This window comes from Rutidosis leptorrhynchoides, chromosome 9 (assembly GCF_046630445.1).
Source record: "Rutidosis leptorrhynchoides isolate AG116_Rl617_1_P2 chromosome 9, CSIRO_AGI_Rlap_v1, whole genome shotgun sequence".
In the NCBI taxonomy this organism is placed as follows: Eukaryota; Viridiplantae; Streptophyta; class Magnoliopsida; order Asterales; family Asteraceae; genus Rutidosis; species Rutidosis leptorrhynchoides.
In genome coordinates this window covers 6,722,156-6,734,572 of record NC_092341.1, presented here as the reverse complement: position 1 = coordinate 6,734,572, position 12,417 = coordinate 6,722,156, and the positions used below count along the sequence as shown (strand labels likewise).

Genomic DNA, 12,417 nt, shown 5'->3' with positions numbered 1-12,417 from the left:
TTTGGTCGAAAATTTCTGGGTTGTCACACTAAAGTCAAAGAAAGAACCCGCGGTTGCTAAGAATGGTCTTCCTAAAACAAGAGGTACAACCGGGTATTCCTTTATGTCAACAATAACAAAGTCAATGGGGAATTCCATGTCCCCTACCTTAACAATTAAATCCTCGGCAATTCCCACACTAGAGTTAATTGATTGATCAATTAATTTAATTCCCATTGTGGTGGGTTAAAGATCACCTAGGCCTAACCTTTTGTAAACAGAGTAGGGCATGAAGTTGATACTCGCCCCCGAGTCGGCCAAAGATGTAAGCACCTCCGACCCGTTCACGTTACATGGAATATGGAAAGGTCCGGGATCACCCACGTTTGGTGGTAGGTTACATTTCTTTAAAATAACATAACACTCCTTTTTCAAGAAAGCCGTGAATGCTTGCTCAACATCTCCCTTTTTGGCTATGAGTGTCTTTAAAAATTTCCCATAGTTGGGCATATTCTCAAGCATCTCCGCCAAAGAGAGTTTAACATGAATATTTTCATTATCGGATAAAGTTGACTTACAATCCACATCATTTAGATGTGTAGAAGGCGATGATTGAAGATTTGAGATCGGTGTCTAATTTTTCTCCTTGGTTGATGTAGCAAGAACTTCGACCTCGTTCTTTTGCTCCTTTTCATTCAATAAAGTTTCAATCTTTTGCTCTTTCTTAACCTTTTCCAACATAATTTGCCCAAATTCATCCCTTAACTCCTCGCATGTTGACTCGGTAGCCTCCATGGACATTACACTTCTAACTTGATAGGGGATGAATGTTGTATCATCTGAATCTTCTGAAAACTTGAATGCCCCATAATCGATAGTATCAATTTCTAGTGCGTCATCAAAATCAAACTCGTCTCCTTCAACGTCGAGCTTGAAAACTTGAGGATATTTGGGTTTATCTTCTATGATTGAATCAATCGAGTTCACTTGAGCATAAGTATTGGTATGATTCGATGAACTCGCTTGACTTTGGTTCGGATTGGTAATGTTACTCTCGATAGGAATAACTCTCTTGTTAGTTTGGTGGTTTTGTTGGTTGTTTCGGTTATTGTTGTAATTATTCGGGTTAACTTGAGTGTTTGAAGGTAAATTCCTTGTGGTCTTTCGGCAACTTGATTTGAAATTCGTCCAACGGTGCTCTCAAAGTTTTGGAATGAGGCTTGTTGGTTTCGAAGTTATTGGTTCAAGAGCTCATTCTCTTTCATTAGGAAAGCTTCAGTTGATTCTACCTTCTTGATGTAGTTTTGTATTATTTCTTCTAAGCTTTTCGAAGGTTGGGATTGTTGTATGTTTTGTTGAGGTTGTTGATTGTAACCTTGGTTATTTTGTGTTTGACTATAACCTTGGTTGTTTTGATAATTTGAATTGCTTTGATTGTTATAAGGTTGGTTATTGTAAGGCTATTGGTTTTGGTATTGGGAATTGTTGTTTCGGTTTTGGTTATAGTTGTTGTTATAACTTTGGTTTCGGTTTTGGTTTGTGAATCCGGGTAGTGTATTGGTTTGGTTGTTGAATGACACTTGTTTTTGGTTCGGATTGTAGTAGCTTTGATTAGATGATCCTCCCCATTGGTAGTTTTGATTACTCACGTAGTTCACATGAGCATCCGAATTCATGGGAATGTCATCTAGATCAACATGATTGCATTGAGTAATTTGAGGATAATTCTTTGTGAGATGTGGACCCTCGCATCTTTGACAACCAACTTGCATTGCAACTACCATTTGTTGAATCTTTTTAACTCCTTCCCGAATGTTTGAAATTGATTGTTCAAGCTTGCAAGCGTCACTTGTCCATTTTCACTCTCGACTTGTGCTACATTCGTCCTTGCTAAATCTCGTGGTGAAGGTGCCCATTTATATGTGTTGACCGAGCTATCTTCTAACATAATTTCGACCGCAATTGGTGATTTATACATAAATACCCCACCGGATGAAGAATCAAAATATCGCTTCGTTAACATATTACAACCTCGATAGAATGTGTTGATGTACTCCTTCTTCGTCAAACCATGCGGTGGGCAAGCTCTTAGTAACTTCTTGAATCTAACCGATGCATCATATAAACTCTCATCAACCCATTGGGTGAACCCATTAATCTCCATTCTTAATCGCTCTACTTTGGATGGTGGAAAGAAATTATTGATAAACTCGTTCGTTAAATCTTGAAAAGATCTTATGGAATCGGATGGTAAATTTCGCATCCAAACTTTTGCGTCTCCTTGAAGTGAAAAGGGGAATGCCCTTAACTTAAAAGCATCATCGGTGACGTTTTTGGTTTTGTAAATATCACAAAGTTCATTAAAGTGTTGGATATGCTATGTAACGACCAGACTTTTTTGACTTATGTTTTTGTGCTCTATACTTTCACGAATCTGAGTATATGTGCGTACTGAGCTAGTTTATGCTCTGGGATCTTTATTCATGATTAATTCTTTTGTTAGTATCTTACAACATGTTGTTAAGTGCGTAATCACTTAACTTGATCCTCGAATGCTTTTACGATCGTTAGTGTCACTTGTCGTTTAAAACGAGCTATGTACTTTGTACATGTTAAACTTTTATCATAACTGGAATATTATGACTACGTAAAACTAATTGTTATTTTCTAATGACAATTACTTGGCCTATTGTTCGCTTAATTACGCTTATTAACTTACTAATGTACACTAGTTAGTCTTAATGAACTCTTTACCTTAATGGACTTAAGCCCACCCTACTCTAGTTAATGGACCATTAAATTAGCCCAACTTTAATGGATTTATGATCCATTAAGATGTAGGACAAAAATCCATTAAGATGAGCCAACATACTAGCATTTTTGTTAACTATTACTACACATGTTGCATGGGATCCCAACAACAAGCACCACCTTTGTACCACCACCATGCAAAAGCAAACATTTGTCCCCCCTTGTCCCCCATGATGCCTACGGTTTGGAGACACCCACCACCACCTCCACCACTATAAATATCAAGCCTCATTCTTCATTTCACACTTGATTTCATTCTCATTTTACACACACTTCCTCTCTAATTTTCTCTCTAGTCTTTCTCACACTAAAAGTGTAAGTTCTTGAATTTTCTTCCTCTTCTTCTCTTTTTCTTCTTAACCACAACATCATCATCATCATAAAAGGATCAAACTTTTTAGCTTTTTGATCTTGTTACATCTTGTAGATTCAAACTTTGATTTAATATCTTCAAGAACATGAAAAATTCAAGCTTTTTAGCTTTGAATCTTCATTACTTTGTTGGATTTAAGTTTTGAAGCTTAAGATCACTTTATTTTGTTAAAAGATCAAAACTTGTGTTTATGATCTTCATGTAACTTGTAGATCTAGCTTTTTGCTTTAAGGATCTTCAAGAACATTAAAGATCCAAGCTTTCTAGCTTAGGGTTTAATTATTTTGTTAAAGATCTAAGCTTTTTAGTTTATGATCTCATTACTTTTACTAGATCTTAGCTTTCTAACTTATGGTCTCATTAATCTTGTAAAGATCCAAGCTTTATAGCTTAGGGTTTCTTAACACTTGAGATCTAAGTTATTATTGTAGGTCTCACTTACTTGGAACCTTTTTATGATTTTTATGGTGATAAAAATCAAGCCTTCATCATCTCATATGAAGAAGATGCATAAACTTGTATCAAAAGGACAAAGGTTGAAGCTTTATTGTGTTTATACAATAAAGAGACAACCTTGATGTTCAATACGTGTAGAAAGTTAGCTTTTACTTTTAGTTGTGTTTTGATGGTTAAAACTTGGTCATAATGATGCTAAAACATCAAAGAGTTTTACACTTGAGGCTTATAGGCATCAAGGATGAGAACCGTGATAAGCATCAAGCACCAAGAAACCCACCGGAGCATTTGTTTCTGTTTATCGGGGTCTGAACAGACTCCTGGGACTTCTGGAAAGTTGATTTTCAGATAGTTCAGTTTGATTAGATGACTTTTCGTTCAAGACTCACTTAAATACGATATACGGTTTGGGATTTATAGCCTTCCGAAAATCACTACGCCTTCATAACGACGTACTGAAATTTCTGACCTACTCGCGCTTGAACCGTTGCCACGGTCAAACGACATCGAGTTAGGATCTGAAAATTGGATAGCGGTAAGAGGACTCACAAACGGAGCCTTGGCCACTGGCTGCGCGTCATTTAAGTTTGTATAGAGGTCGTGGCCACTGTTTTGATCTCTATTCTTGTTGAAAACCTTACTTTATCTTTTACGTATGATGATAACAATGATGATGATGATGATACTTAAGACTTAACTTATTTACTTTTAAACTTTTGGGGATGATTTACCGACTTAGTAACCATTGACTTAGGTTGAGGACCTTTTGGATCGACCAACTTACTTGTTTGGACCGACTTACTACTTGCTTACATTTTCGTATCGATTTTACCGCACATTCACTGTGAGTTATAGCTCCCTTTTTACTTTAACTATTTTTGGGACTGAGAATACATGCGCTTTTTATGTTTTACATACTAGACACGAGTACTTAAACTTTATATATGTGTGGGTGATATAACAGCATAAATTTCCCCTTAGCTCGGTAACGTTTAACTATTGGTTTATGAACCGGTAGACGCGAATCTTAGATATGGATCCATAGGGTTTGATATCCCCATTCGGGCTAGTCGCGCTAGAATTTAATGGGTGTTTAATACTTCGAGAACATACGCACTCGCCAAGTGTACTTTTAGGGGGTGATATTTATATTACTTTGTTAAGTTAGTTACCGGGTGCCACGGATAAGCATATACTTTATCATACGGATTTGGGATAATGTTTTGAATACGAAATCTCATGGTCTACATTACATTGTTGTTTACAATCAAACTATAGCTCACCAACATTCGTGTTGACTTTTTAAGCATGTTATTTCTCAGGTGCTTAGACGATTTGCTTCCGATGTTATAGACTAGCTGTGTTAGACTTCTGCTGAATTGTTTAGAGATGTCTCAATCATGGAACTTTTACTTTGCATTCACAACTTATGTTACATTTGAACAATGGTTTTATAATGACCTTTGCGTCACGTACTTATGTTAATGCTCTCTATTCGTAGAAGCACGTTATCTTTTGTAAAACATTTGACGTTGGTAATAACGTTATCTTTTCATAAATGCAAAACTTATTTTAAAACAACATATAGTGTTGTAACCGTGTAATAGACCTGTTGTTGATGATCTGTACACATGGATTTTTCACTGGGCATCACATTTGGTATCAGAGCATTGGTTGTAGGGAATTAGGTTGCATTAGTGTGTCTTGATCGAGTCGAGTAGGATTCACTAATAGGACTAATCTACAACTTGCTCATTTACTTGTTTCTGCAGAACTGCTGCATGTTACTACTTACTTTTACTGCTATATGATCTTGCTGTATGTTATTGCTTATTCTCGCTACTGCATGCTACTATCTGCTTTTGATTGCATGTTACTTCGGTATGATACTGTTATTATTGCCATGCTATGTATGCTATAGATGATCTAGGCTGCTGTTTCTTGCTACATGTCTGCTATTCACTGTACCGAATTGGAAAATTTATCTTTCCTAGTTCAGATGTTTTTCCGAACCTTTTTCCCACTCATCTAACCCTAATAATTAGTAATGTAATCCACATGTTACTACCGTTCCACAGTTTCAGAGATCGAAACAGTACTTCACGCAATCTAGGAAGAGTACCCCTTGGATTACACGCCCACTAAAGTTGATCCTCGGAGGAGGAGATATGTGAGGACTTGTTAGAGTAACCGCACCTCGCCCCATCCCCGAGCTCACCCTAATTAGCCACGTACAATGTATGAACATTAGAAGGTTGTTCAGTTTCCGCAAGTTGACCCGTATCCCGTACGCTTTCATGAACGTCACTTATCTCTTTCATCTTTCACCACTACTCGACGATCTAACGACACTTCTGGAGTTAGGTCCCTAACACTCTTAGGCATTGGAAAAGTCAGGAAGGCATCTCCTTTCACAAGGTCAGAGTGTCTCCTACTGATGCTCAGCCATACCCAAAGACTTGGGAGTCGCCTCAAGACATATCGTGTTACTACTTACTACACGTATAACTCGACACGAGACCCAGATTGAATTTCTAGAAAGGAACCTAATGAATATACCTGAACCCGAACATTTTGAAGAAATTTCGGGACATTTAAGCATTGATGCATGACCTACGGAACCTACGCACCCACACCGAGAAGTCGTGAGATTAATTATGTAGATTTTGTTTTGTGATAGCATAGATAAAGCACCATTGAATGAAATTGAGTAGAACTTGAAGTGATCACGTTACATTGACCATATGGAGTGATATGGAATGAACGTACGATTTAGTACAATATAATGACACCCGGCCAGCGTGATTATATTGAAGTAAATCATGCAGAAGTTCCAATGTTACTACATAAGGAATATGAAGTGATTCAAAGAAAATTTTAGTAGGAACCACTTGAGTATACGCATTATGGTCTGTTAGAGGTAGGGAAAGAATAATCACATAGCCCAGATACTGTACAAGAAGGGCCTTGATTGCAGAATTGATAACCCGAAAATTTGTTATAGATATAGACACCCTGGACACTTAAGGAAAAAGTTCTCAAATAGGAAAAACTTTGGACTTACTTGCGGTAGAGCAATCGTTATCTCAGCTATGGAGAAACGCATAGATCCTGATTTTAGTTAGGGTACGTTTCATCACAACGTTTTATTGTCTCGAAGTTGTTTAATACTAGAGCGATAGAAACCTTATATCTAAGAACCTTAGTGTTTTGACTAATAAGCCATTAACAACCATGAGAGTTAAGTATTATATAGGACAAGCTAATCGTAAGCTGGCAGAAATAGAGGAATAATTTAAGGTAGTACCTTAAAATTAACAGGTGGGTCATTTGGAGATGACCTCATGTCAACAAAACTTGGAACTTTTAAAGTAGTAGTTGGAAAGGATTAGTTACCTACGCACAAGCAGATGTTATTTGAGAAGATTGATAGAATTTTTCACGGTAGTATAATAAGATTTGGTTGGAATGAACCTTAAGATTAACCTAACACCCATCAAATTGGGAAGCTTGATGTAATAGTTGGAATGGACTGGCTTTCAAGGATGAAAGCGAAAGTTAATTATAGTGAGAAAATTATTCGTATACCTCGCGAGAATGGTGAGCCATTAATAGTTACGGGGAGAGAAGTAGCCCGAAGCTGAACCTTATTAGTTGCATGAAGGCACAAAAGGTCATGATAAAATGGCGTTTTGCTATTTTGGCACATGTGAAGAAATTGGAGACGGAGGAGAATATTGCTCTAGAACGCTTGAACATTCTCGTCTCTCGATTCGAGGTTAAAGAGACCGTACTCCGATATTTCGTCTGAAGAATTTGGGTACCTAGTTGTGAGGATTTACGAGGCCTTATTCTAGACGAGACACATAAGTCACGGTATTCGATTCATCCAGGAGCTGGTAAGATGTACCACGATCTCAAGGAACAATATTGGTGGCCGAGCCTTAAAAGGGACATTGCTACTTATGTTGGGAAGTGTCTGACTTGTTCCAAGGTCGAAGCCGAACACCAAAAGCAATCTGGGTTACTTCAATAACCCAAAATCCCATAATGGAAATGGGAAGGAATAACAATGGATTTCATCACGAAGCTACCGAAAATGGTAGGCGGTTATGACCTTATCTGGGTTATTGTTGACCGTCTCACCAAAACTGCTCACTTTCTAGCCATGAAGGAAACCGATACAATGGACAAACTTGCACAACGATACAGGAAATTGTATCCCGTCACTTCAGCAATTCAAATTCTATATTAAGGACTACCCAAAAATCTTATTTGATACTCATTCTTACGCGACTCTAAATCCTAACTTATTCCGAGAGATTTCTTATTTGATGATAATCACACCATCATCCTTCTTACTTCGATATTAGTCATACCAGTTCAAATTTGTTTTTTTTCCAAAATCAATGGGTGGTTAATTCTCATCCTCATACTCTCCCATTCATATCTCACTTATAAGCAACAACTTCACACTTAAGCATTTTTAGTCGAAGGACTTATGCCCTACTAATAGTCATCAACCAAATTTAAATTTAATAGTTTTCATTACCTCGTAACATTGTTGCTCAAATATCACCCGAAATTTTCAAAAATCTTTTACTCGATCCTCATCAATCTTTTTCCAACTTGTAACCTCCGATATATGAAAATTTTGTTTGCCAAAATTTTACACACACTATTTTACTGTGCGATCCTCTCAAAGTTTTATAAAAATAAATTTATTTCATTACCATTCGTACAAATTTTAGAAATCGTATATGTTATATATAATAAAGTAAATAATTACTTATTTTTGACTAGTACATGTGAAATTTTACTTTAATTTTTACAAATCAATTCTTTTATTCAAAAGATATTTTAATTAGAATAGTACATGTTTACTAAGAACTTCGTTTCTTTTCTTACATTGTCACCTTAAACGATTTCTATAAAATTTTTGTTGCTTGTTATACAAAATTTTTCGTGTTATTCGTATCCAAGTCATCATGAAGACTTTACAACCATCGAAATCGAGAGATTCATGTGTGTGTGTGTGTGTGCGTGTGATAAAGGCACTTACTGCCACTTCATACAGAGCCTTTGGGCATCCACTAACACTTAAACCATTCAAGATTATTGCGTTACCACAGGGATCTTATTTGCCACACCTGTTGGAACGATGCTCTTTGTTACATAACTCTAAGTCCTGACTTATTCCAAGAGATTCTCATTTAGTGATATTAACACCACCAGTATTCCGACTTTAATATTAGTCATAACCTGTTTGGCATTATGCAAAGTTAAGAAGCAATTAACTCCTCATCCTCATGCTCTATCCTTCATACCTCACTTTTTAGCAACGGCTTCACATGTGAACATTTTTGGCCCAAAGACTTATGTCCTGATAATTATCAAAACTACATATAATTCATTAGTTTTCATTACCTAGTAACATGTCACCCAATGATTCAAGGTTTTTTCACTCGATCTTTTTCAACTCGTAACCTCTGAATTACGAAAAACTATGTTTATCAAAATTTTTACACGTTGTTTATTTGTGCGGTCCTCACGAGATTTATGGAAAAATGAAAGTAATAAAATTTTTCTGTCACTTATGCGATTTATAAAATTATATATGTATGTATATAATTAAGTTAACAAGTTTACCTTTACTTATTTTGGTTAGTACATACTAAGTGATACCTTCAAATTCTTTAAAATCGCTCCTTTATTGAGTTGTTTAACTTAACTCAAATAGTTTTGTGCAAAATGGTACACGTTGTACATACTTCTAAATTTACTAAGAACTTCGTTCTATTTATGTTGTCACATCAAACATTTAAAGGTTTTTCAAAACCTCCTTGGTTGATTTTATTAAAGGTTTTTGTATTAGACTACACCATGTATGGATCACACTTCTTCTCGCCCTCCGTTAGGGATGAAGCTTACCATTAAGATCTTTGTTAAAAACTCTTGAGCCACTTTGGATGGCAGTTTTATAAAATTTGTTAGGAAGTCTTGGCGCTCATAAAATGTTCCTTTTAAGGTTAGACATGGTAAAAATGTGGGCTGATAAATAAGTTTTTTGAGGTACACTGAGTGGTCACCCCATTGTAGGAAAGGCACTAGGTGGGTTTCTACTCTCAATATTTCACGGCTAATTGCAACACCCTCGTAAACATCCTCTCTATGAATCAGTATGTTGAGGTACAATAAATCATTTTTGAGATTCTTTTCACTTGGAGTAAACCATTCTTTATGACCAAGGGTTCACGTATCTTCTCATCCGCACATCCCCTTAAGTATAAGGATAAATTCAGATCAACTCGCTCGTTGTACGAAGAGTTCACTCTCGTTCAAAGATCACACCTTTCGTGGGATTTCCTTTCGGAAATATAATGAAAAATACCTTAAAAATCTATGAATCTTGTTATCGTCTTGGATGGGACTGCTTAAAACATCTATAACACTAATGTGGTTATTATATATATTTCTGCCTTCATTGGTTGCAACTATATGTTGTTCTAGTCGATGTTAACCCTAACTTCAGCATGTAACTGACAGCATATAGCTACATTATGGAACTGTGCTTTCATTCCATCCCAGAATAAGTTCACATGCAGTATGTTAAACTGGGTGATATCTTTCATTATTCGTTTAGATCGTCCTGAAGACACTATAAATAATTATGGCTTGCATTGCATATAAGTCTGATTAGTCACTCTCAGCTAAAATTTCGATTCATTTATTCAAATGAAACATTTCTTAAATATCGGGTTCTATATGCCTACGGTCTCCTTCCGAAATTAAGGGGTTAGTAAAATCTGTGGCTAACACTATCCAGACATCAAATTGTATGGTTGTGATCACCATGTTTTCCATTCTATCTGTCAGCTTTGTATTGCGACATAAGCGCTCAATGTTTTAGATGAGTTTGGTAACATTCATGATGCATTTCATGCATCAAGCTTACTGAAGATGCCTGTAAGGCTAAAAACATCATCTTTCCTTTTGTGAATATATATTCAGATGACATACTCATGTTAACAAGAAACGAAATCAATTTGTTGATCTTAAGGTCAAGAGACTTAATTAATGGCATATACATATTCTTACTTTTATACACCCAAGTACCTCTCAAGGTAAATAGCTCACTTCTGAGCCCACGAGTCTCTCGAAATTTTGATACGCTCCTTCTTTTTCAAATTCGGTACCGTTGTTAGTCACTCCTCAAAATTTCAGGACGAATTTTTCTTTAACGGGTGGGTAATGTAACGACCCAACTTTTTCCACTTATATTTTTGTGGTCTATACTTTCACGAATCTGCGTATATGTGCGTACTGAGCTAGTTTATGCTCTGGGATCTTTATTCATGATTAATTACTTCCGTTAGTATCTTACAACGTGTTGTTAAGTGCGTAATCACTTAACTTGATTCTCGAATGCTTTTACGATCATTAGTGTCACTTGTCGTTTAAAATGAGCTATGTACTTTGTACACGTTAAAATTTTGTCATAATTGGAATATTATGACTACGTAAAACTAATTGTTATTTTCTAATGACAATTACTTGGCCTATTGGTCGCTTAATTACGCTTAGTAATTTACTAATGCACACTAGTTAGTCTTAACGGACTCTTTACCTTAATGGACTTAAGCCCACCCTACTCTAGTTAATGGACCATTAAATTAGCCCAACTTTAATGGATTTATGATCCATTAAGATGTAGGACAAAACCCCATTAAGATGAGCCAACATACTAGTATTTTTGTTAACCATTACTACACATGTTGCATGGGATCCCAACAACAAGCACCACCTTTGTACCACCACCATGCAAAAGCAAACATTTGTCCCCCCCCCCTTGTCCCCCATGATGCCTACGGTTTGGAGACACCCACCACCACCTCCACCACTCTAAATATCAAGCCTCATTCTTCATTTCACACTTGATTTCATTCTCATTTTACACAAACTTGCTCTCTAATTTTCTCTCTAGTCTTTCTCACACTAAAATTGTAAATTCTTGAATTTTCTTCTTCTTCTCTTTTTATTCTTAACCACGACATCATCATCATCATCATCAAAGGGTCTAGCTTTTTAGCTTTTTGATCTTGTTACATATTGTAGATTCAAACTTTGATTTGAAATCTTCAAGAACATGAAAGATTCAAGTTTTTTAGCTTTGAATCTTCATTACTTTGTTGGATCTAAGTTTTGAAGCTTAAGATCACTTTATTTTGTTAAAAGATCAAAACTTGTGTTTATGATCTTCATGTAACTTGTAGATCTAGCTTTTTGCTTTAAGGATCTTCAAGAACATTAAAGATCCAAGCTTTCTAGCTTAGGGTTCCATTATTTTCTTAAAGATCTAAGCTTTTTGGTTTATGATCTCATTACTTTTACTAGATCTTTGCTTTCTAACTTATGGTCTCGTTAATCTTGTAAAGATCCAAGCTTTCTAGCTTAGGGTTTCTTAACACTTGAGATCTAAGTTGTTATTGTAGATCTCACTTACTTGAAACCTTTTTATGATTTTTATGGTGAAAAAAATCAAGTCTTCATCATATCATATGAAGAAGATGCATAAACTTGTATCAAAAGGACAAAGGTTGAAGCTTTATTGTGTTTATACAATAAAGAGACAACCTTGATGTTCAAAACTTGTAGAAAATTAGCTTTTACTTTTAGTTGTGTGTTGATGGTTAAAACTTGATCATAATGATGCTAAAACATCAAAGAGTTGTACACTTGAGGCTTATACACATCAAGGATGAGAACCGTGATAAGCATCAAGCACCAAGAAAACCACT

At 36.0% G+C, this 12,417-nt stretch overlaps 1 non-coding gene across 1 annotated transcript; it reads left to right on the top strand.

The window, feature by feature from the left end:
* Positions 1–2,045: 2,045 nt before the first annotated feature.
* Positions 2,046–2,152, top strand: LOC139869556 (small nucleolar RNA R71). The gene has a single exon (XR_011766163.1). It is a non-coding gene; the product is annotated as a small nucleolar RNA R71 (small nucleolar RNA).
* The last annotated feature ends 10,265 nt before the right edge of the window (positions 2,153–12,417 follow it).